This window comes from Odocoileus virginianus, chromosome 24, assembly GCF_023699985.2.
Source record: "Odocoileus virginianus isolate 20LAN1187 ecotype Illinois chromosome 24, Ovbor_1.2, whole genome shotgun sequence".
Lineage (NCBI taxonomy): Eukaryota > Metazoa > Chordata > Mammalia > Artiodactyla > Cervidae > Odocoileus > Odocoileus virginianus.
This window is the reverse complement of record NC_069697.1, coordinates 7,036,725-7,061,757: the sequence shown is the minus strand read 5'-3', so window position 1 is coordinate 7,061,757 and position 25,033 is coordinate 7,036,725. Positions and strand designations below refer to the sequence as shown.

At 39.0% G+C, this 25,033-nt stretch overlaps 1 long non-coding RNA gene across 1 annotated transcript in view; it reads right to left on the bottom strand.

Annotated features, from left to right (window-relative positions):
* LOC110137281 (uncharacterized) overlaps nt 1-14,259 on the bottom strand; it is a 107,733-nt gene extending 93,474 nt beyond the window's left edge. The window contains exon 1 of the long non-coding RNA XR_002313890.2: nt 14,033-14,259. This is a non-coding gene — a long non-coding RNA (uncharacterized lncRNA). The remainder of the gene's footprint in view (nt 1-14,032) is intronic.
* Nucleotides 14,260-25,033: the final 10,774 nt, after the last annotated feature.

Here is a 25,033-nt window from a genome sequence, read left to right as displayed (position 1 = left end):
AGATATAATGGCCATCTAAATTAAATTCACCCATTCCAGTCCATTTTAATTTGCTGATTCCTAAAATGTTGACATTCACCCTTGCCATCTCCTGTTTGACCACTTCCAATTTGCCTTGTTTCACGGACCTAATATTCCAGGTTCCTATGAAATATTTCTCTTTATAGCATCAGACCTTGCTTCCATCACCAGTCACATCCACAACTGGGTGTTGTTTTTGCTTTGGTTCCATCTCTTCATTCTTTCTGGAGTTATTTCTCCACTGACCTCCAGTAACATATTGGGCACCTACCGACCTGGGGAGTTCCTCTTTCGGCATCCTATCATTTTGCCTTTTCATACTGTTCATGGATTTCTCAAGGCAAGAATACTGAAGTGGTTTGCCAGTCCCTTCTCCAGTGGACCACATTCTGTCAGAACTCTCCACCATGACCTAAATTTCCCTTTTAACTCATGTGCAATAATAGAGCAGCAAAGAGGGAAACCTATGACCTTTTCAGCGACATAAGAGTTACTTTAACCTCTGTTTTCAGCATAAAGGCTGCATCTTGGGTACTTCCTGCCACATGGAGGAGCCATTACGGCTCACACTCAGTGCCCCATGTGGCCTTGTCTCTGCACTGGCATCCTTGGTGTCTCTTTTTCCTTGTATGAGGACACCAGTCATACTGGATTAGGGTTCCACCCTTATGACAACATTTAACCCTAATTATCTCTTTAAAAGACCCACCTTCAAAAACAGTCACACTGAGGGCTAGCACTCAACATATGCATACGAGGGTTAGGGGTAGTGAGGCAGACACACCATTTAGTCCATAACATCTGTGCTGGCTGCAGTACAAGAAGCTCTGTCTCCTTTGCAGCTTCCAACCTGTTGTTTTTTTCCTGCACTGGGTCTTCCTTGCTTCCTGTGGGCTTTCTCTAATAGCTGCAGCAGGCAGGAGCGCCTCTCTGTTGTAACACATGGGATTCTCATTGCAGCGGCTTCTCTTGATGGGGAGCACAGGTTCTAGGCACACGGGCTTTGGTAGCTGCAATGCACAGGCTCAGTTGCTCTGCAGCATGTGGGATTTTCCTGGAGCAGGAATTGAACCCATGTCTCCTGCATTGGCAGACTCATTCTTATCCACTGTACCACCAGGAAAATGCCCAACAAAGATTTATTGGTGAAGGAAGAAGAAATTTTTAGGCCTGGGGTTAACTATTGATACATGTTACACATGAGGTAGGGAAGTGAGGGTATCATTTGGGTTTTTGCACATTCTATAGGAGATAACCCCTTTCTAATTAGGGTTTCAGCAGATGCTTTCATTCCGGGGAATTATAAAAACTGCTTATTTTCCATAGCAAGGAAGATTGATCACAGGACACATACATACAGACAACAAATATATGCTATGTGCTAGCTCTGGTGGACACAGCTCTAATTAAAGCCAATTTTTCTATTACTGTTTCATTTTCTTCCTTAGAATTCTCTGCAACCCCATTTGTAGATCTTCCCCATTCTCAATCCCTTTATTTAAGCTTCATTTGTAGCTTTAGGGCAGTGGTTCTGAAACATTAATGAATCACCTGGAAGGTTTGTTAACATACAGATTGCTGGGCCCCACCCCCAGATATTTTGATTCTAGATACATGCCCATGATCTGCATGTCTAACAAGTTCCCAAGAGATTCTGATGCTGTTGTTCTGGGGATCACCGTTTAAGGATTCCATGGCTTATATCAAGAACCAAGTCTAAAATTATCTTCTCACTTGTAAGTATATTTTTAATGACTTCATGTTTTATGGCGTCTAAAATACGGTAACTTTTACTAAGAGCATAAATTTCAGAATCTTGGAATTTCCTGCTTCCAGTGAAAACCAGACCTGTTAGCTTACTTGCCTAAACCATCCAAAGTAACAGGATATCTGAACTGACATCAGAGATGAGCCTAAATGAGGTGATATGCCATACACACTGAATTGTTTCCCTAGGAATTTTAATCCAAGGAAGAGAAAACAGCTCCTCTGCCACCTCTCTCTCTCCTTGTAGAGCAGATTTTCTGTTCTCTCCCCCATGATGCCATCCAGAACACAAATAAATACATCAAGACAACTAAACTCAGGGATCAAAAAGAGAGAAATTTCTACCAGACTTCTTATTGATTATTATCAATTCAACCTTGAACTCCAGTAAAGTGGTCAGCACTTTTTTAACCACTTATAGTCTGAAATACTGGACAACTTTTTTTAACCTCTCTGAGCTTCCATTACTTTGAAGGGGTCTAGGCAGGCTTCTTCAGATTGTTCCACTTTGGAATATGGATTTCTTTGAGCTAAAGATACTCTAGGATCTACAGACTCAAAGAGATTTTAGAACGCAGCACTGTTTACAACAGCCTAGACATGGAAGCAACCTAAATGCCCATCAGCCGGAACGGATAAAGAAGATGTGGTACATATATACAGTGAAACACTACTCAACCATTTAAAAGAATGGAGTAATGCCATCTGCAGCAACATGGACAGACCTAGAGATTGACATACTGAGTGAAGTAAGTTAGACAGAGAAGAAGTAATATCATATGACACTCCTTATATGTGAAATCTAAAAAGAAATGATACAAACGAACTTAGGAGACAGGAACAGACTCACAAGCATAGAGAATGAACTTATGGTTGCTGAGGAGAAGAGATAATTAAGTTTGGGATAGACGTGTGCATCGTGTGCTCAGTCACTCAGCCGTGTCCAATTCTTTGTGCCCCTGTGGACTATAGCTTGCCAGGCTCCTTTGTTCATAGGATTTCCTAGGCAAGAATACTGGAGTGGGTTGCCATTTTCTCCTCCAGGGGATCTCCCCAATACAGGAGTCGAACCTATGCTTTTTGCATGTCCTGCAAACATTCTCATTTCCCATCTTCCTGTGAATTACCTTTCTTTCCTTTGCAGCCCTGATCCCTAACTTCTTAGCTCAGGATGGCATATAAGCCTCATTTGCCTGACCATCTGGGAGATTCTCAGGTATGCAGGACTCCTGTATATATGAAATTAAATTTGCTTTCTCCTATAAATCAGTCTTGTGTGCTTAATCATGCAGTACTGTCCGACTGGCTCTTTGCAACCCCATGGACTGTAGCCCACCAGGCTCCTCTGTCCATGGGATTTTATAGGCAAGGATACTGGAGTGGATTGCCATTTCCTTCTTCAGGGGATCTTCCCAACCCAGGGATCAAACTCAGGCCTTCTGCACTGTAGGCAGACTCTACAGTCTGAGCCTCCAAGGAAGCCCAAATCAGTCTTATGTGAATTTAATTAGATCAGCCAAATGAACTCAGAAGGGTTAAGGAAAAATTTTCCTCCCCTACACCTTCACTTATAAATTGAGAATAATGGTACTTGTCTCCAGTATTTTTAGAAGAACTAAATCACTAGTCTTTCCCATCACCAAGCCACAAAATACTGCTGATGGCTCTCAATCCTCCCCTCTATCTCTGATTATCTTACTACTTCATAAAAACAAAGATAAAAACAAATTATGGGGAAGTGTTGTTTTGTTTTATCATACAGCACCACCGACTCAATGGACATGAATGTGAGCAAACTCCGCAGTATAGTGAAGGACAGAGCAGCCTGGCGTGCTGCAGTCCACAGGGTCACAAGCAGTCAAGAACGACTGAGCGACCAAACAACAACAGTTTTTATCCTGGAGAACTACAGTATGATTGTAAATTCAGGACCTCTGCTGGTGAAAATTCTTTAATGTTACTAGCTTTCCAAGTTGACTTTTATTTGGTCCTTATTTTTATTGATTAGATTTTTAAGTTAAAATTGTCACTTTATGTAAAAATCCACTCTTCCTTTGCATCTTAATCAATTCCTTTTTTCCAGATTTTATTGTTTCTCTAGATTACTGTCAAGACCTTGATAGCAGGACAGGAAATGCTCAACTCATACCAACTTATTACATGTTCCTCTTCATCTTCTCTGGGTTTATACTAAAAAGTATACTGAAGATTTCCAAGGTTTGATACAGAGAAGTAGCAATAAAACACATATTGTGAGCACTCAGGACATGATACCCATTGTTCTAAGTGTTTGCTATGCATGGCCTCCTTTAATTTTCATAACTCTTTCAGGTAGCTATTATAATTATCCCAATAATAATGTGGAAAATGAGGTACAGATAAATTAAGCTTGATAACACACAAGTCTAGGAATTTTTGAGCCAGAATTTTAAGCTGTCTGTCTAATTCCAAAAATCACAAGTTTAATTATTAGGCAGAGTCCTGTTGAAATGTATAATAATGCTGGATTAGTAAAATAATTTTCAACTATTATGTAAGACAGCAGTTCCACAATTACCACATCATTGCTAAATGGGATTTTTTTCCCCAGTGCCACCAAAGAAAACATCACATTTTTCATCAAAATTTTGTCCATTGTTAGCCATTAGGCTCTACGCTCTACACACACAATCAAAACATGTCTTAGAAAAAAGTCAGCTTTATCAGCTGTTGCATATTAAAGTCTAACCCGTGCCATTAGATTTCTTCTTATTAGATGGTGCAAAGGATATTGCCATGAGAGTTTCTAGCCTTGTCCATCCTTTAAACCATGGCCATGAGAGTAAAATCTCTGTCTCCAAGAAACGAAAAGAAATGTGAATAAACAATCCATCTCCTCTAAGTCAATTATTTCATGTAACATTTGAGAAATTATATTTGTTGCTATTAAGACAAGCCAAGATCTCCTATTTTTCTATGATCAGAATCTCTCAACAGCTTTTGACCTAAAATTGCTAGAAAGGAACAAACTCACTAGTTACTGTTCATTCAGACTGCTATGATTTTTAGGAGGGATGGCAGGTGCTAGCCATAAAGGAAACTAGTAATTACAAGGGGGAAAAAACCACATGGATCACTAAAATCAGAAGCAAAAGAAGAGACTGCCTTTGGCAGCCAGCCCTTTTCTGTATATTCCATTTGGTTGATATTCCTCTATGATCAGCTCTTAGTTAAACCCAGAATATTTTTTTTTAGAGAAAAAGCCAGAAGTTGCAAAAGCTGTGATTCAGAAAGCAACCTCAGAGATTTTTAGACATACAAACAAGATTCTATTGGGAAGAAGCTATAATTTATTGACATAAAATCTAGGGTATTGAGGTTAAAGAAGGCAAGCCAGAAGGGAGAATGTAAATTAGAAGCAAAAACTAAAGATGCTAAAGTTGGTGATTTAGAGTTGGATGATGCATAAGAGCCAAAGGAGAACGTTTACAGAAGAAAACAGGCATAACCCAAAGCCAAAGCCAAAATGATGGCTTCCTCAGTTTCTAACTGGTTGCTTCTCTCCAGGACTCTGCACTGCCTGGGACAGAGTGAGGCTGAGAGGAAGGCTGCTGCCAGAGCAGCAACCACCACAGATGAGTCAGGCCCCACAGCCCTCTGTGCATTAGTTTCCCATGGCTGCTGTAACAGATTGCCATAAACTCGCATCATCAAACAAGACAGACACCTATTCCTTCAGTTATGGAGGCCAGAAGTCTAAAATCAAGGGATCAGCAGGATCAGCTTCTGTCCAGAGGCCCTAGGGAAGATGCAGTTCCTTGCCTCTTCCAGCTCCTGGGAGCACCTGGCATTCCTACAATTGTGACTGCACCACTCCGATCTCTACCGACATGCTCACATTATCTTTCCTGCTGTCGGTCTCAAACCTCCCTCTGTGTTTTTCCGATATGAAGACTTGTCATTGGATTTAGGGTTCACCCAATAATCAAGGATGATCTCATCTCCAGACTCTTAATCACATCTGCCAAAATCATTTTCTAAAAATAAGGTAACATCCAATGGTTCCAAGGATTTAACATGGATGCTCATCTTTTTTTTGGGGGGGGGATACATTTCTACCAACTGCACCTTGAATGAAGATTCTTCACAAACAGAGTCACTGAAGAGCTGAAACAGTCTGTTTTCCTATTGATAATTCTCTCCTTCAGATGACGGTGAGCTCAGACTTCTCTTCGTGTGGGCCGGGCGCAAGGGTAGAGCATGGCATAGAGAGGCATCAGGTGCACTTACCCAGATGGGCCTTTTCTCCAGGTGACTTTTCTCACAGCCAGTCCTGGCTCTGCGAAAAAATTCTAAGGATGAATACCTAATATTATTAAGATACTTCCGATACTTATTCCCAACAGAAAAATATTTTTCAAAAAATTTTCCACTACCAAAAGCAATTTTCTTAGGACAGTTGAAGTTTATACCAAGGCTCTACAATTTTAAGTCACCAGAGATAAACTGAGTGTCTCTGATAGTCATAAATAATCCCAGGCTTGCATAAACAAAGAGAAAAGTGTCCAACACACAGTTGGAGTAGATCATGTTCTTGAACATCTGGCTTGATGGGATATTAAAATGTTATTGTCTTATCTTTCTGCAATAGGCATATTTTATCATCACCAGGAATGTTAGAAGCTCAATTTCCCTACAATAGAAGTGAAGGACGAATTTTTGCTGACCAAACAAAGGCTTGCTTTTTTATTCAATACTCCCCATTTTCTTCCTTAAAGCATATGACCCAGGGCTTCAGAAGGAGTTATGAATACTAAAGAATTACAATTAGACCCACAAATTGAGTTTTCTAAAATCAAATTATAAATAATCGAACTGACTTTATAAAAGTCATCATGTTTCTTGGCAAACTGAAAGTAGATACATAAAAACTGCAAGATTTTAACTCTTTAACTGAAAGTAGATACATAAAAACTGCAAGATTTTAACTCTTATAATCTTTGTTACATCTAGGAAGAAGTAAAAAACAACAACAACAACAACAACAAAAATAGGAACAAAAGAAACATCTGAGGTCCACTTGAAAAACCTACAGAATGTCTTTGATCTTGTCTTTTTCATCACCCAAATATGAATATACTGAGACAAATAACTGGCAACAGAAAAGAAAAAAAAAAAAACAGAACCCACTTGAGTTTAGTTCCTAGGTTTTTTTTTTTCCTACAGATGCTTTTCCTCTCAATTCAGTATTAGCACCATCACAGAGTGCCTTTTCTATTTCACATTCCTTCATAACCTTCATCTGTATGCCTCTTTAAAAATAAAGCTAACTTACAAAAACAACTTGCTTCACTGGAGGCGATAATACAGGGCATGCTGATGTGGGAAATTTCCATCTCTAACTCTAAGGGGTTAACAGTTGCAAAGACAGTAACAACAACCAGCTCTCTCTCTGTCTCTCTTGCTGTTTGTCTCTTTCCCCTCCCTCCACCCTCCCTCACTGTCTCCTTCTCACCCTTTGTGATTCCTACTCCCCTGATTCCCTGTTCCCTGCTTCCAAATGAGAACCCAGCTGTCAGCCTTGTGCTGCAACGCGAGGGGTGTCAAGGGCATTCTGCTAAGCAATGAACAGGACCATTGATCATTGTTTTTCTTCAGTGTTTACGGAGACTCTCTGGGCAAGAGACGTGTCTTTGCTGTGCAGAAAGCACTGAGAGTGTTGCAAGGTTTGGCTTTTTGGAACAACACAATAAGCTCTTTAAGTTTGGAATATTCAGGAGGTTAAAATAGCTGTCTGTGTTTCATCATTATTGCCTCAGTGAAAGCATATACGTGTTTACATCCAAAAGCCTAAATCCAGAGTCTCTGTATGGCAAAGATAGGGAAGAAAATCTTTACCCCCACACTTCTATATTGAAGCCACACAAGTGACAAAACAAAACACTCAGGCATAACCATTTTAGTCTGATAACTGCACACTTTGGAGACAAAGAGAACAAAAGTAAAAAACACTCAAATTACCATTTGCAAAATAGCCATGAATTTTTAGCATAAGCATGAACCATGGAAGCAATACAAGTTGTTCTTTAAAAGCTTTAAAAGCTTTGGATAAGCTTTTAAAGTTATGGATCTGCAACACAAACAAATTTAAACCTAAGACGACATCCTGTTGCCATGACAATATGATACACCAGCTCCCTGTCTTGATGGATCGTGGGCTTCAGGAATATGATCGCACCATAGTATGATCAGGTTTCTCTGATAACAACATGCTGCTTTTAAATCTTATTAATGTACTACTCAGACATTTGTTTTTGCTCTTAAACATAGATACAATGTCACAAATAACCTAGCATAAATAAAAAATACTATGTATATTTCTTTCAGAATATCTTTCTATCTGATGTTTGTAGTAACTGTGAATTTGCTCACAAGATCTTTAAATTAAAGGGAGAAAGGAAATCTATTGTTCAAAAATGAGACGCAGTGTCTGTCAGAATCACTAGCTTTTAGTGTTTCCATGAAAAGAAAACTACTTACTAATCTGAAGCCTCAGAAAAACTTAGAAAAACTTATTATATTCATTATACAATGGTGTCTACAAATATACTTAAAAGAAAAAACAGGAACAGAGGACAGGCCTTAACTTGTCACAAACAGCGTGAGTCATAAAGAATCTCTTTTGAAGCACACAGCAAACAGCAAAAGAGGTTTCTTCCTGTCAAGGCTGATGGCAGCTTATCACCAGGCCTTGCCTTCTTCCCATTTCCTGAGTTTCCTTGCCTTCTCCTCGCCTTATTATTTTGGAAGTGATAAGAAATAAAAACTAAAACAGCATTACCATTCATTCATTCTCTCATGAACATTTTCAACGAGCATTTTCATTAGGAAAAGCAGACCAGAGAAGAATAAGCTCAGCCTACTGAAGAACATAACAATTTTAAAGGAACCTTTTTAAAGGCTGTAGTCCTGACTATGAAGGAGTTCATAAAATCACAAAGGAATGTAGTGATTTTGCACAGGAAAATTCAAGGGAGAAAGTCATGTTTGAGGTGAGCATTTTCCCAGGCAATGAGGGATGAAAATGAGAAGGGCCGTTTCGAGGAAAGGATGTGTACAAAGGCACAGAATTTTGGAATTCATACTCTATTCCAGAATGTTGGAATATTGGGAAATACTATCAGATCTGTGTACCTGGAGTGAGGGGTGTATGGGAACACAGTATGAACAATGTTTGCCGTAACATGGAGTTTGTACTTCATCCTGACAGGAACCCATCAAAAACCATGTGGAACTGCAAACCATGTGAAAACAAAGTCCACAAAATACTCGAGAAAACTCATCTAAACAGAATGGTGGAGGGTTCATTTGGGTTGAGGTGAGACTGAAGACAGCAAAATTAACTGGCTCTTTAAGCAATCCAAATGAGAGAGGCTTGAACAAAGAGAGCATCTATAGAGAGATCTGGGAAATATCTGAGTGGTCAATTTAGCGGACCTTGGTCATCTGCTGAATACAGAAGTTAAAGAAGAAATGTATCTGGGATCAGTGATTTGATGAGTGCTATTACACTTTTCCACAATGAGAAATATGATTCAGGAGACAGTCATGCCCTAGATGGATTAGTGAATTACAGAAAAATTCCAACCAGTGGACTATAAGGAGTGAAGAAGGCAGATCAAATACCAAAGGATACTAACATCTACACCAGAAGAGACATACAGAGGAGGAAGAGACAATAGACAGAAACCAAAAAGATAGAAATTGGTAGCCTTTCTTTTAACAAAGGCATTCCAAGAAGAAAAGAGCCTGCAACACTGAAATATATTTAAATAATGTTTTATTATGATAGATATTTACTAGTATTAAAAAAGTATGTAATATTTTATACTTTATAGTACATCTTTGTACAATATATAAGCATCATTTGATTTCAACCACAAATCTGTACAACTAGATTAGATATTATCATTTATGTCAGTATCTCATGGAAGAGAAACTGAGGGTTAGAGAGATTAAGTCTCTCAAGGTTACATAGCTGGTAACCCAAGGCTGCTGAATCCATTTTCTCCAGGTAGTTCATTAAATAATCTAGTTATATCTGAACTGCATGGAGAGGTTTTTTTTCTTCACTAAAATATTTAGAAAACTATGTCATTAGCTAAAACCAATCCACATATTCTCAATTATAGAAATTATTTAAATGACTAAACATAATATTTGAAGATAACTGCCTTTAGTACAACTATAAACTCATTTTTTTTGGTGGAACTTTAACAAAGACAGCATATGTCTTAGATATGACAGTTACAGAGTTTTTTTTTAAGTCTAGAACAAAGTGTCATGAACGTTTTCTGTAGAAAGTATTTTTACTCAAGTCAGAGAATCAATGTAATTTTTACTTTCAAGTGAACACTACCAGCCTCAAAATGACAATAGTTACCCATTATCTGCTTCAGATATACAAACAGGATATTCAATTTTAGACTCACTAAGTAATGTGGCAACCTATTAACTGAGCCAAAAAAATAATCAATAGAAAGAATAAAACTATTCCAAACAGTTCCTTTAAAAACATTCAAAAATAGTACACATAAATCTCTTGCATAGATGCATAAAAGCTAAATTGTAAAATGCTTGGGAAACCTGGTCCTCAAAAAGTGACATAAAAAAATTATGAACGTGCTAGAAGAAGAACTGAAACTAAAGGCATAGTTGTACAAACATCTTTCCCAACTGTGAGAGATTGTGCAAAAGCCACATAGAAGTCAGCAAGTATCCTAAGATCCATCCCCGGCTCACTGTGGTCATTAAGAATGTCTCACTCCTATCAATCCTTTGCAATATAGAAAATTATTACTTTTGAAGCTTAAGTAGCATTTTATGTAATTTTATATTTTTAAAAAAATTATTTGGTGATAGGAGAGTGGATACTGCTTTCCCAGTCCTCCCTAAAGATGGAGAATCACTGGCTGAAGGAGGCTGATATTGGCTTAGTCTTATCAAAAGGAAAAGGAAGCAAGCCATAATGTGAATTCATATGTTCTGACTAAAATCATCAGGTCACCACTCTCTGCTCCCTTCAAAAAATTTCTAGTTTAACACTCCCATGATAAAGCCCATGAAATGATCTTTCACTAGACAGGAGAAAGTCAAATCATATTGAGATGTCAACTGTCTCTGTTTTATTATGAGGTTACGCATCTTGTCCATAGATGGCTAATTCCTTAAACAAAAAGTATGGTAACAAATAACCAAGTGTGTGTGTCCTAGGTTGTATTAAGCCACTAGTGTGTTACCACAGGACTCAGACAGTTTGCATTTTAATTACATGCACTGATTTTATAACTCAGTCCCATGGCAAATCACTATAATAAACACTTCAAAAGAAGTCTCATCTTTTTATGCATAATGCAAGCATCAAATACAATGACCTTTCCCATATTTGCACATTAGTCATTTTATTTTACTAAGGGTAATGAATTCCTTTGCTTCTCGATTTGATCCTTGTTTTTGTAAAAAATATTAATCATCTGGTATTCAGAAGTCTTTCTTTATAAGTCAAATTTTAAAGTCTGTCTGCTATAACCAAAAATATAAACATGAAATTCACAGATAATAACCATGGATTCCCTAAGTTTCATAACAGTATTTCAAGTAGGCCGGTTAAAACATGCCTGCAAACAGAAAAAAAAGTCCACTAAGGCTTTATCCCTAGGACATTTTTAGGGGGAAAAACAGTTCTGAAAAGCATAATTGGGCTTCTTTAGAAAATCACACAGATCTGTGCATATCATCATCAACGTTAGGCTTCCACAGTGAAGCAAATATTTAAATTATTGATTAAATTAGATTTGGGCCATGTTTGTGCAGTGTGTATGTGTTTCTGTACATACGTCTCCCAGAATCAATGAGACCTGAGCTGAAACATTGTCAATGGGTATACTGTCCAAAAAAGGAGTACAGGTTCACACACCATAATTATTACTATAATTATACTTATGTAACAACGAGTTATGGTTAATTACGTCCCTATTCTTTCAGCACTTTTAAGCACCTACTGTGTGCTCTCTTCCAGGCATTGGGAACACAAGGACAAGAGCTGGAGCCCGCTCTCAGGGAGTGACATCATAAAATATATATATTAGCAAAACATGTCATTGTCATTATGAAACATATCTTTACATAAATACAATTTTGAGAAAGTGACTCCACAGTGAAAAACAATTTCCCCACAAGTAAATTAAAATTTTCACCCTGAATTCTCACGATTTTGAATGCAGGAGAGTGTTCCTACATATTTTCATCTTAGCCTGTTATATATGGTATTGCTCAATTAACATTTTGGTGGGAGAGGTCATTCCCTAAGGACCTATATGAGGAAAACAACTCCCAGGCAGGCTCCTAAGTGCAATATTATAGCCAATTGTTAACAGCCTGACAGGTAAATGACATAGAAAAACATAAAGGAAAATTGCTGGACCATTTGAAGAAGTATGGAGAAAGACATGAGAGGGAGGTGGTAAGGAGGATTACAGAGAATATGAAGAAAACAAAGAGATAACAAAAGTTATTCAAAAATAGATAGACAGTCAACGGATATTCCCATCAGTGGCACCGCAGTCTGTCTCATAGCTAGCCACTGGTAAGATGCCACTTGCAATGTCTCAGTGCGGTTTACACCACATTACTTATACTTAAATAAAACCTTTATACATCTATTATTCCAAATACAGTTACCTCTAACTCATTTCATGAAAATTTTAATAATAACAATTAGCATTTGTTGGGGATTGCCTGGTGGCTCAGATGGTAAAGCAACTGCTTTTAACCAGGAGACCCAGGTTTGATCCCTGAGTTGGACAGATCGCCTGGAGAAGGGAATGGCTACCCACTCCAGTATTCTTGCCTGGGAAATCCCATGGAGAGAAGAGCATTTATTGCTTTTTGTAGGTGTAGTAAACATGTTAAATGCTTTAGGTACATTATTTATTCTCAATATGCAAAACTCTATGAGATACATACCACTATTATGCCAGTTTGGGGATAAAGAAAACATACAACACAGGGCTTAATTTATAATACTCCTTTCCATTGTCTGTACTCTGTCCCCCCAAAACTTGACATATGTGCCGGAGTCTCAGGTAAGACTCAATTCACTGTGTAATTCTGGATAAATTTTATACCTTTCTAAGGTTTAACTTTTCATTTACAAAAGTGATGCATTAAAATCTAGTATATCATATTATAGGGCTCCCCCAGTGGTGCAGTGGTGAAGAATCTGCCTGCTAATGCAAGAGACACAGGTTTGATCCCTTGGTCAGGAAGATTCCATGGAGAAGGGAATGACAGCCCACTCTAGTATTTTTGCCTGGGAAATGCCACGGACAGAGGAACCTGGAGAGCTACAGTTCACAGGGTCGCAAAGAGTTGGACACGACTGAGCATGCATATCGTATTATGGCTATGGAGGACTGAGTAAGATAATTCATATTAAAAATTTCACTTATAATCTCAACAAAATAAACACTCAACAAGTAAAAGAATTATCAATTACCATCATTATCTATTTTAGATAGGTGATTAGACAGCAACATAGAACATCAAAATCTTAAGAGTTCTGCTCATACTTAACTGGCAAGTCTATTATAATATACCAGAGTGGATACTGATCTTAAAGTGAAATGCTAGATTTCCATATCAGATTATGGTTTTCTGAAAAACGTTTTTTAAATACTGTCTAGAATATTAGCCCCAAACAAATAGCATGAGTTCTGGCCCTATCCCTGGATTGGGAAGACCCCTGGAGGAAAGCATGGCACCCCACTCCAGTATTCTTGCCTGGAGAATCCCATGGAGGGAGGAGCCTGGTAGGCTACAGTCGAAGGGATCGCAAAGAGTCGGACACGACTGAGCGACTTCACTTCACTTCACTAGGGGGTTAAGAAACATAAACAAAACACTTAAAAAAGACAGTTTGAAGAAGTTCCAGAACTTGAAGTAACAAACAGAAAATGGAGGAAGGCGGAACCACACTTGAAATGGCCAAGCAGATGCGAACAAAGCATGTTTTATCAGAGACGTGAGTGGACCAGACAGGATAGAGGTCACCTCAGTGACTGCCTGCACCCTCAGGCAACATGCAAGGCCATACACCTTCCCTTCACTGGGGCTGTCTTAGTACCTCGGCTGCTGTAACAAAAACGTCATAAACTGGGCGACCAGTAAGCAAAAAAGGAAAGAAAGAAAGAAAAGATTTCCTCACATTTCCGAAGGCCGAGAAGTCCAAGAAGAAGGAATAAGCAGATTCAGTGTCTGGAGAGAGCAGGTTCCTGGTTCAACAACTGGCCGTCTTCTCAGCGTGGCCTCACATAGTGGAAGGTACATGGGAGCTCTCTTGGAATCTTTCTCTCTCTCTTTTTAAAAGACATACGGACCCTGGCAGCCAAGTGTGGCTTACAGAGCCCACCTGGCTCTCCCGCCGGTGGCCGACCCTCTTCCTACGCCGACCGGAAGCTGGCCGGACTCAGAGCACCTGGACGCCGTCAGCCGCAGCACATGCGCAGTCTGCACCCCGACTGCGCCCTGAGAGCAGGCCCACCTGGCCTGCAAGAGGGCGTGCTCTACGCTTCCGCCTGTAGGGAGCTTTGAACGGCTGTTATCCTCAGACCCCTTATGGCCCCGCCGTCGTTAAGGGTCTTAGAACCTGTCTGGCAATCATGATTCCCAAGTGCCTCCCCCGAGTCTCTTTTATAAAAGCACTAATTCTACTCATGAGAGCTCAGTCCTCATGTCTCAATCACATCCCAGAGACACCACCTCCAAATATCACACTGGGATTTAAGTTTCAATATAGAAATTCTGGGGACACACATAGAGTCAATGGCAGAGATGTACATTAACTTCCAGGATTTATCCAGGGTTGCCTAGTGAGGAGGGATCTGGTCCAAACGCACTGTATCTCTGTCATGTGAGTAGTATAAAGGCTCAGATTGGAAGTTGAATTTTTCTATAAAATGCAATGTTATTTTTTGCATACTAGAATCAGTGGACTTATGTTTATACCCACATTACATATCCTATGGTGGAAAGTGAAGAAGAACTAAAGAGCCTCTTGATTAAAGTGAAAGAGGAGAGTGAAAAAGTTGGCTTAAAGGTCAACATTCAGAAAACTAAGATCGTGGTATCAGGTGCCATCACTTCATGGAAAATAGATGAGGAGACAGAGGAAATAGTGACAGATTTTATTTTGGGGGGGCTCCAAAATCACTGCAGATGGTGATTGCAGCCATGAAGTTAAAAGATGCTTGCCTCTTGGAAGAAAAGTTATGACCAAACTAGACAGCTTATTAAAAAGCAGAGACATTTCTTTGCCAACAAAGGTCCGTCTAGTCAAGACTATGGTTTTCCATTGGACTATAAAGAAAGCTGAGCACTGAAGAATCTACGCTTTTGAGCTGTGGTGTTGGAGAAGACTCTTGAGAGTCCCTTGAATTGCAAGGAGATCCAACCAGTCCAACCTAAAGGAAATCAGTCCTGAATTTTCATTGGAAAGACTGATGTTGAAGCTTAGACTCCAATACTTTGGCCACCTGCTTCAAAGAACTGACTCATTTGAAAAGGCCCTGATGCTGGGAAAGATTGAAGGTGGGAGGAGAAGGGGATGACAAAGGATGAGATAGTTGGATGGCCTCACCAACTCAATGGACATGAGTTTGAGTAAACCCAGGAGCTGGTGATGGACAGGGAGGCCTGGCATGCTGCAGTCCTTGGGGTCACAAAGAGTCGGACACAACTGAGTGACTGAACTGACTGAACTGACATATCCGAGACCTATCTGTATGATTCTGTAACACATATGTGTTTAAATATGCATACTGACATGTCAATAAGGCTATAAATTTATGCATTTAATTTCTATTAAATTCTACTTAGTAAATAATATATATATTTGTTCCCTAGAAATCTGTAAATATCTATAGGCAAGAATGCTGTTTTATTCATCTTTGTATTAGCAGGGCTCAGCCCAATTCCTGAACTTAGGAAATACTTATAATATCTTTTAAACCATTAAGTAGTCATTGAATTCAATTAAATGACTACATTAATTAAATGACTACTGTTTAGTAGTCATTTTAATTTCATTTATATGAAATTGACAAGATCAGAAAATGTGTTTTGAACAACATTAATTTGGCAGCCAGAGTAAGACTGTGTGCACAGTTCAGACAAGAAAGGCTACTGAAACTCCAAGGAAAAAGGCTGTAAAGACTCGAACTAGGCTGGTCCACTGAGAACAGAAAATGTAACCACCAAGAGGGAATTGGTCCAAGTTGGCAGCAATTTCCTAAACCAGAACTTGTGTGAAGTTAAGCCTAGAATGGTTTCTACCCTTGGTTAAGTGCTTGAGGATACAAAGTAACTATTAGCTGTCAGAGATTAAAAAGATACTAGTCAAAAGAGCTTTAGAATGAATTTAGTTTTAGAAAGGAAAGTATTCAGATGGCTCATCCATTTAAATTATCTGCATTTAAGTATTCTGTCTAGCTAAAACATGAAACACATCCATCAAGACTTTGAAAAATACCCTTATGTTCGATATGAGATTGCTAATAGGGCTCCAAGTGCTCAACTTTAACAATAACAGTGAAAGCAATTATTATCAACTTTCAGTTAACAATCACCAGTAAACTCATATGTGAAACACTTGCTGGATTTTATATGTATATGTAAATATGTGTATGTATATTCATCTCAAACTGGAATTGGAACTGTTACCAATTCCACACTTAAAAGAAACAGGTTAGTAAGTACTGCAGTGCCTGGGGTCTTTATTATCTTTGAGCGGTGGTGAAATAGAATATAAAGAGAAACAAAAAGAAGAGATTCATGTCTCCATAGTAAGATCATTATAAGGCATAATTTATAAGTATAACTTTTTTACATTACAAAAACATGAAATTATATTCTTGGCATTAGAGTTTTACCTATGAAAAATAAGAAAAAGTAGTCCAAAATACCTTGAATATCTACAGAATATTTTTTTCTGTATCTTGCTCTTACTTATTTTTACTTAGTATTTTTAGAAGATATATGTCTATAAAATGTTATAATTTCTCATTTGTCTTTAAATTTTATGCATTATTTTACAAAGTATAATTTAGACAGATTTGGTCAGAAACTACAACTTTCAACTTTTTGTGAGTTTTTTCAATTTTAGATTTGACTATTGTATTCATTGATATAAATTCTGCAAGAAACCAATCTCTATTACAGGGAACTTCTTTTGAAGGCATGTTTGTACAACACAGTTTAATCTAATACCAATATTTATTATATATAATAGTAGATGAAAATTATTTGCATGGCTTTTAATTAAAACATTAAGAAAAATTCTCTCAGTGCAGACCAAACAGTATTAGTCACATATGCAAACAGGGGCAATCAAACTCTTATTCAAAGAAGGACATAAAATTTTTAAATTGCAATTATAAAAAAGTAATATACTAATTATTGAAATTAAATGATAGAAATAAACCACAGTGCTCTGTTTAGAATCTCTAACAATTTGCAGGGAAACTATCTCAGAGGTGAGGGAGACCACTGATAAGCTGCTAGTGCCAAAAAAAGAATGTGAATGAAAGGAATGCAACTTGACTATAGAGAAAAGAAATCCAAATAAAGAAGAAAGGAGAAAACCACTTGCCTCTCACTGGGTGCCTCTTCCCAGCCATACTAGCCTCACTAGTCAAGAGGTTCCTGAGGCTGGTAACTTTTATTTCCATGGTATATGTGGTCATTTTGCCAACAAAGTTCCGTCTAGTCAAAGCTATGGCTTTTCCATTAGTCATGTATAGATGGACTATAGTCTCTCAAGTTGGACTAAAAGAAAGCTGAGCGTAGAAGAATTGATGCTTTTGAACTGTGGTATTGGAGAAGATTCTTGAGAGTTCCTTGGACAGCAAGGAGATCCAACCAGTCCCTCCTAAAGGAGATCAGTCCTGGGTGTTCATTGGAAGGAGTGATGCTGAAACTGAAATTCCAGTACCTTGGCCACCTCATGTGAAGAGTTGACTCATTTGAAAAGACCCTGATGCTGGGAGGGATTGGGGGCAGGAGGAGAAGGGGACAACAGAGGATGAGATGATTGGATGGCATCACCAACTCGATGGACATGGGTTTGAGTAAGCTCTGGGAGGTGGTGATGGATGGGGAAGCCTGGCATGCTGCAGTCCATGGGGTCACAAAGAGTCAGACATGAATGAGTGAGTGAACTGAACTGAACTGAAGCTTCCTTTTACATGTACCACAAAATTCTGTTCTAAGCACAGTTTGGTCCTTATTCTTAGTAAACTTTATAAACATTTCATTATTGCATTCTTGAATTATTTCTAGTCTGGGAAGGAATGGAAGAAGAAAGAAAGAAAAAAGAACCCAAGTGCCTGCTATGTGCACAGGCTATCCTAAGGAAAATATCCATGTCCACTGCTGCCTTCTGCCTGGAACAGTGGCATCCAGGACCATGGACAGTGGTGCTGTCCTCTTTACCAAAGTTGACTGCACCTAACAGGCTCCTTCATTTTCTGATGCACTGAGCATATTTAAGTATTCTCTGAGGGGCACAAATCAATCTGGGATTTCTTCAGCTGAATTATATTGAACAGCTAGTGCTCACTGTCCAGCTTTCAACAAGCATGTTGTCTATGCCCCTTGACTTTACCAAAGTATAAAATGGTCACCGGTCTACTGTGACAAAAAGCCCAGTGGGCATTCCTTGAACTAGAAGGTGAATTTCCAAATGAGCCAGATTCTCCTGTAACTCTAAGGCATGCAGAGAGACTCAGATAATGGTTTCAAAAACCTTGAGAAAACAGATTCTATGAAAAACATAGGCTAGTGTGATGAAGAGTGAAAAAGTAATCATAGACCCCAAAATATAAGAGGCAGAGAGATAGGGAGAACAGAAGAAAGTCACCCAAATCATAGAGCACTAGTATACTTTGAAAAATAATGCCTGTTTCTGAGGAATCAGTGAGTTCCTCTGAACAATCTTCCAGCTTCCAAATGTCAAATCAGTCTCCGTAAGGCATACTTTAAAGGCAATTGCTGCCTTTCACAAGTTCTAGCTGCTATTTCCTCCTGCATATTCGTATAATAAGCCTCCTTTATGTATCCCTTTTCTTTGCCAACTAAAAGAGTCAAACAAAAAAGGGACAAAAGGGGCACCTAGGTTTCTGAGTGAGAGAGGAAACTCAACACATTATGTAAAACTTGAACGTCTATATTTCCTTCCCAGCTGCCATGTACAAGCCAAGTCCTGCTGCCTGGCTGCTGGGCAGGAGAGCTGACTCAGCCCCATGCCACTTTGAGGGTGACTGCTTGCACCTCCAAGAGTTTCTGTGTCCTTGGGGATGGAGAAGTGTTGTGGGTATGCCCCACTTTCTTTCTATTCAGCTCACTTTTACCATCAAGGTGATGAGTATGTGATGCCATTTAAATAACCAAGGACCTAACTGAACTATTAATAAAGGACAAAGTATTATTTAAGCGTTCCTGTTTGTTTGTTTGTTTGTTTTCTTCTGAGAGGAAATTGTCTGAGAAGTTGTTTTCTGACCCACAGTGTCCCTAAGCATCCTTGGAAGATGAGCAATCAAACTTGCAACACCTTAAGTTGCATCACCTTGAACAGAGGCAAGTCAGGAGCACCAGCAGCCCATGATGTCCATTATGTAAACAGTTTTTGGTGGGCAAGTTCATCACTTCAAGTGTCACTGCTACCTGACTGGACACACACAGGACTCCAATGAAGTTTTATGCATTTTTTAACTCAAGGATGTAAGCAATTTACCTAAGCTGTGGAGGTTTAGCAAGAGGAAGGGTGTAGGATATTACTCCACACCCTGAGCTAGACCCCACTGCCTCACTCCCTCCTTAATCCTGGAGTGTCATTTGGGTGTGTTGATTATTCTGTCTCTGCCCTTTACTTTCAAAAGATCTCTCTAACCCTCATCTTGTCCTTAGGTGTTATGATACATTTCTATAGAAAATTAATCAGGTCCTACTTGCTATCACCTTAAAATTTTCTATTTCAATTTGCTAGACAAATATCCACACATAATTTCTGCATCTCTTATTGACCACTTATTGACCAGAGATGTATATCTTTTGTTACCCAAATGATATTGACCAGAGATGTTTCAGTATTCACTTATGTAACAAATCACCAGCAATAGGCCTTAGCTTCTGCAAAAATCCCCCAGCAAATGATATGTGAAGATAGAAACAGGCATTTGTTTCTCAATCTTGCTTTGTTCTATAAGAGGAAGGGAGAACGTAGTGACTGAATTCTGGTCTAGCTTTTAGGGATGAGAATTGTTGACTTTACTCCTGGCTTTCATTGGTTTTCTCATTTTATTGTGAAGAACTCTGTTATATCCCCATGGGGAGATATATTCCTATTAATATGATTTTAAAATAAATTTTAATTTTATGATAGTTTTGGATGACAGAAAAATTGCAAAGATGGTAGGTACAAAGCATTTTCATATACCTCAGTTCCCCATTCAGGAACACTAGTATGATACACTTCTTATAATTAATGAATAAATAATGATAGCTTCTCAATAACTAAAGTCTCCACTTTACTCGGATTTCCTTAGTTGTTCCCAAATGGCCTCTTGTAACTTCAGGCTTCCATCCAGGACGCACATTTTATGTAGTTAAGATGTCTCCTTAACCTCTTCCTGATTGTCACAGTTTCTCGGACTTTCCTTATTTTTGATGGCCTTGGTAATTTTGAAGAGTACTGCCAGATTTTTTCATAAAACTTGCTTCCATTGAGATTTGTCTGATGTTGGCTATGGGCTTGGGGGAGAAAGACCAGAGAGGTAATCTTTTTAAAAAGACCGTTGTCATCAGAGTTCAGCAAGGGTGTATACTATCAGTAGGTCGCTGTTGGTGTTAGTCCTGATCACCTAGCCGAGGTGCTGGTTCTCAGGCTTCTCTACGATAGAATGACTCTTTCCCCCTCTTTCCACACCAGCTCTTTGGGATGAAGTCCCTGCGTACAGCTCACACTTAGGGAATGGGGAGTTACACTCCACGTCTTTCAGGACACGTTCTCTGCAGAGATTATTCAGATTTTCCTATGTGAGAGATTTGTCTATTCCCCATTTACTTATTTATTCATTTATTTACATAAGTATGAGCTCATACATATTGATATATGGTTTGGATGAAAATCCAGAACGGGCTGATTGAATTGTTCCAGCCCTGGCTGCTTGGAGTTCTTCAGTTGTCTCCTCTACCATACACTGTATTTGTGGTAGTACTGCATCTGAAATTAAAGATGCTCCAGGCTCATCTTATATGTTTACTGACTAAGTTCTAGATTTGACCATTTCTTCAAGAATCCTTAATAACTGAGATCTAGAACCAGTGCGCCCATTATTGTGAAAGTGAAAGTGTTAGTCATCCAGTCTTGTCTGACTGCTCGTGACCCCATGGACTGTAGCCCACCAGGCTCCTCTGTCCATGGGGTTTTCCAGGCAAGAATACTGGAGTGGGTTGCCATTTCCTCCTCCAGGGCATCTTCCCAACCCAAGGACTGAACCCAGGTCTCCTGTATTGCAGGCAGATTCTTTACCATCTAAGCCACCAGGTTTACTGAGATGATATTAATGTAACTTTCACCACAAGCCTCAAGGAGTAACACATCAGGCCTAATGGTAAAAGACCATTTGCCACCCTTGCTATGTCAGTAAAACCCACTATATCACTAAACTTTTAATCCATTAGAACTAGATTATCCACTAGAATTTATCTTTTAGGACTTGACTCAGTTTATTCACTTTCAACTGGATACAATGTATAGCAAAGTACTTCATTCAGAGTAAAACCTTGGAAAATGCCCTTTAACAACCTTTGGAGGAAAGACAAGGACAATCCCCATTTACCAGTGAAGAAATAATAATACAGATAATTATAATAACTTGTTCAAGTCACAGATTAAAAAGACCTAGGTTAGAGTCTTCTCTTACCACAGCAAATTGCCTCTTGTTTTCTTCCTAAAATAAAAATTCTCACTAGTATCTTCATTCTTAAGGATTTCTCTTATAAATCAGCCAGAGAAGCCTGGTTTGTGCAACTTTCCAGAATGTAGAGTGCCAGTTGGCAACTTCAACAGAGGGCAAATGTGGGACGTTTTTGCCGATGGCAGATACCACTGATGGAGTTTAACATTCTGCCAATGAGCTTGTGCTGGACCTCAGTGTCTTCCTATTCACAGCTCCAGTAGCCAATAAAATGTTAGTAATGTCATTCTAATATGATAATTACATGGCTCTGGTCAAAGCCACATAATGATTGCTGGTTCCCATTTAAAGCACACATAATGAATGGAGAAGTCAGCCACAAAACATTGACCTTTTGGACCAAGTCAAAATTGCAAAATGCATGTCACTCCCTGGATGAGGAGTTGGCAATTCAGACCACACATCTATTTCCCCCTCAATATATCATGACTCTTTTCAACACAGAGATGAAAGAATTCACTGTTCAGAGTCCTGAGGTTGGGAGTCCAGAGTTATGACTTCCCTAATTTTATTTACACTCCCCCCTTTCCCAGTCCCTGGCATAGATATAGTCAATAATCTTTGGTGATGTATTGTACAATGTCAGTAAGAGAATCTGTTCATTTATATAAAGAGTGATGCAGGCTTCACTTTTCACAATCTAAACACAACAGATGAGAATTTGTAGAAGTCTCTACTGAATAGACCTGCCTCTTGATAAACCTATATGCAGGTCTGGAAGCAATAGTTAGAACTGGACATGGAACAACAGACTAGTTCCAAATAAGAAAAGGAGTATGTCAAGGCTGTATATTGTTTCCCTGCTTATTTAACTTATATGCAGAGTACATCATGAGAAACACTGGGCTGGAAGAAGCACAAGCTGGAATCAAGATTACTGGGAGAAATATCAATAACCTCAGATATGCAGATGACACCACCCTTATGGCAGAAAGTGAGGAGGAACTAAAAAGCCTCTTGATGAAAGTGAAAGAGGGGAGTGAAAAAGCTGACTTAAAGCTCAACATTCAGAAAACTAAGATCATGGCATGCGGTCCCATCACTTCATGGGAAATAGATGGGGAAACAGTGGAAACAGTGTCAGACTTTATTTTTTGGGGCTCCAAAATCACTGCAGATGGTGATTGCAGCCATGAAATCGCAGTAAAGATGCTTACTCCTTGGAAGGAAAGTTAAGACCAACCTAGACAGCATATTAAAAAGCAGAGACATTACTTTGCCAACAAAGGTCTGTCTAGTCAAGGCTACAGATTTTCCAGTGGTCATGTATGGATGTGACAGTTGCACTGTGAAGAAAGCTGAGTGCCAAAGAGTTGATGCTTTTGAACTGTGGTGTTGGAGAAGACTCTTGAGAGTCCCTTGGACTGCAAGGAGATCCAACCAGTCCATCCTAAAGGAGATCAGTCCTGGGTGTTCATTGGGAGGACTGATGTTGAAGCTGAAACTCCAATACTTTGGCCACCTCATGTGAAGAGTTGACTCATTGGAAAAGACTCTGATGCTGGGAAGGATTGGGGGCGGGAGGAGAAGGTCACAACAGAGGATGAGATGGTTGGATGGCATCACTGACTCGATGGACATGAGTTTGAGTAAACTCCGGGAGTTGGTGATGAACAGGGATGCCTGGCGTGCTGCAGTCCATGGGGTCGCAAAGAGTCGGACATGACTGAGCGACCGAACTGAACTGAACTGAACTACTGAATAGAAGTTTAGAACTACTTTTCCAAACCCAAAGGCTCCCAAAGGGGGAATAAAATATTCAGGAAATCTGAATCATATAAATCAAAGTATTAAATAAACAGATCATCTTTTTTTATGCACTTATCTCAGATAACGCAAAACTGACATTTTTATTGTGTAAGTTAAGATCAGGTTTTAGAAACTGGAAGAAACTGTCCTCATAGATGGAATTTAGGAGGAATGGTTGCTTGTTTGTGGGAAAATTCTACCTGAAAAGAAATATAAACTAAACACTGAGTCAAAATTCTTCACATAGGTTTTTCCATGGTTTTGAGAGTGGCTGACAAAGAAACTGTAATTTTTATTGCTTTTAGCAAATTTTGATAGCAAGAAACCAACCACAAGAAGAGGATATTTTGAAGTTGAAGGAATAAGCAAGTTTTTGTTTCTCTGATTTTGAGTTATATGTTGTTTGTGTATTTTTAATATTTTCTTATTGGATATGTCATTTGCAAATATCTTCTCCCATTCAGAAGGTGAACTTTTTGTTTTGTTGATGGTTCCCTTCACTATGAAAAAGCTTTTTTAAATTTGATATAGTCCCATTTGCTTATTTTTGTTTTTTTGTTTTTCCCTTGCCTGAGGAGACAGAGCAAAAAAAAAATATTGCTGAGAGCAATGTCAAAGAGGATTGCCCAGGTTTTCTTCAAGAATTCTTCCCTGGTGGCTCAGCAGTAAAGAGTCTGCCTGCAGTGTGGGAGACCCAGGTTTCATCCCTGGGTTGGGAAGATTCCCTGGAGAAAGGAATGGCAACCCACTCCAGTATTCTAGCCTGGAGAATTCCATGGACAGAGGAGCCTGGTGGGCTATAATCCATAGGGTCGCAAAGAGTTGGACACTTACACTTTCACTTTTCTGTGGTTTCAGGTCTTACATTTAAGTCCTTAATTCAATTTGAGTTTATTTTTGCATATGGCATAAGAAACTAGTCCAGTTTGGTTCTTTTGCATGTAGCTATCCAGTTTTCCCAGAACCATCTGCCAACATTCATTTTATCATATAGAAAGCAAGCAAATTCCAGAAAAGCATCTACTTCTGCTTCATTGACTACAATAAATGTTTGACTGTGTGGATCACAAAAAGCTGTAGAAAATTTTAAAGAGACCACCTTACCTGTCTCCTGAGAACCTGTATGCAGGTCAAGAAGCAACAGTTAGAACTAGACATGGAACAGCAGACTGGTTCCAAATTGGGAAAGGGGTGTGACAAGGCTGTATATTGTCACCCTGCTTATTTAACTTATACACAGAGTACATCATGTGAAAAGCTGGGCTGGATGAATCACGAGCTGTATTCAAGATTGCTGGGAAAAGATCAACCACCTCAGAAATACAGGTGATACCACTCTAATGGCAGAAAATGAAGAGGAACTCAAGAGCCTCTTGATACGGGTAAAAAGGAGAATGAAAAAGCTGGCTTGAAACTCAACATTC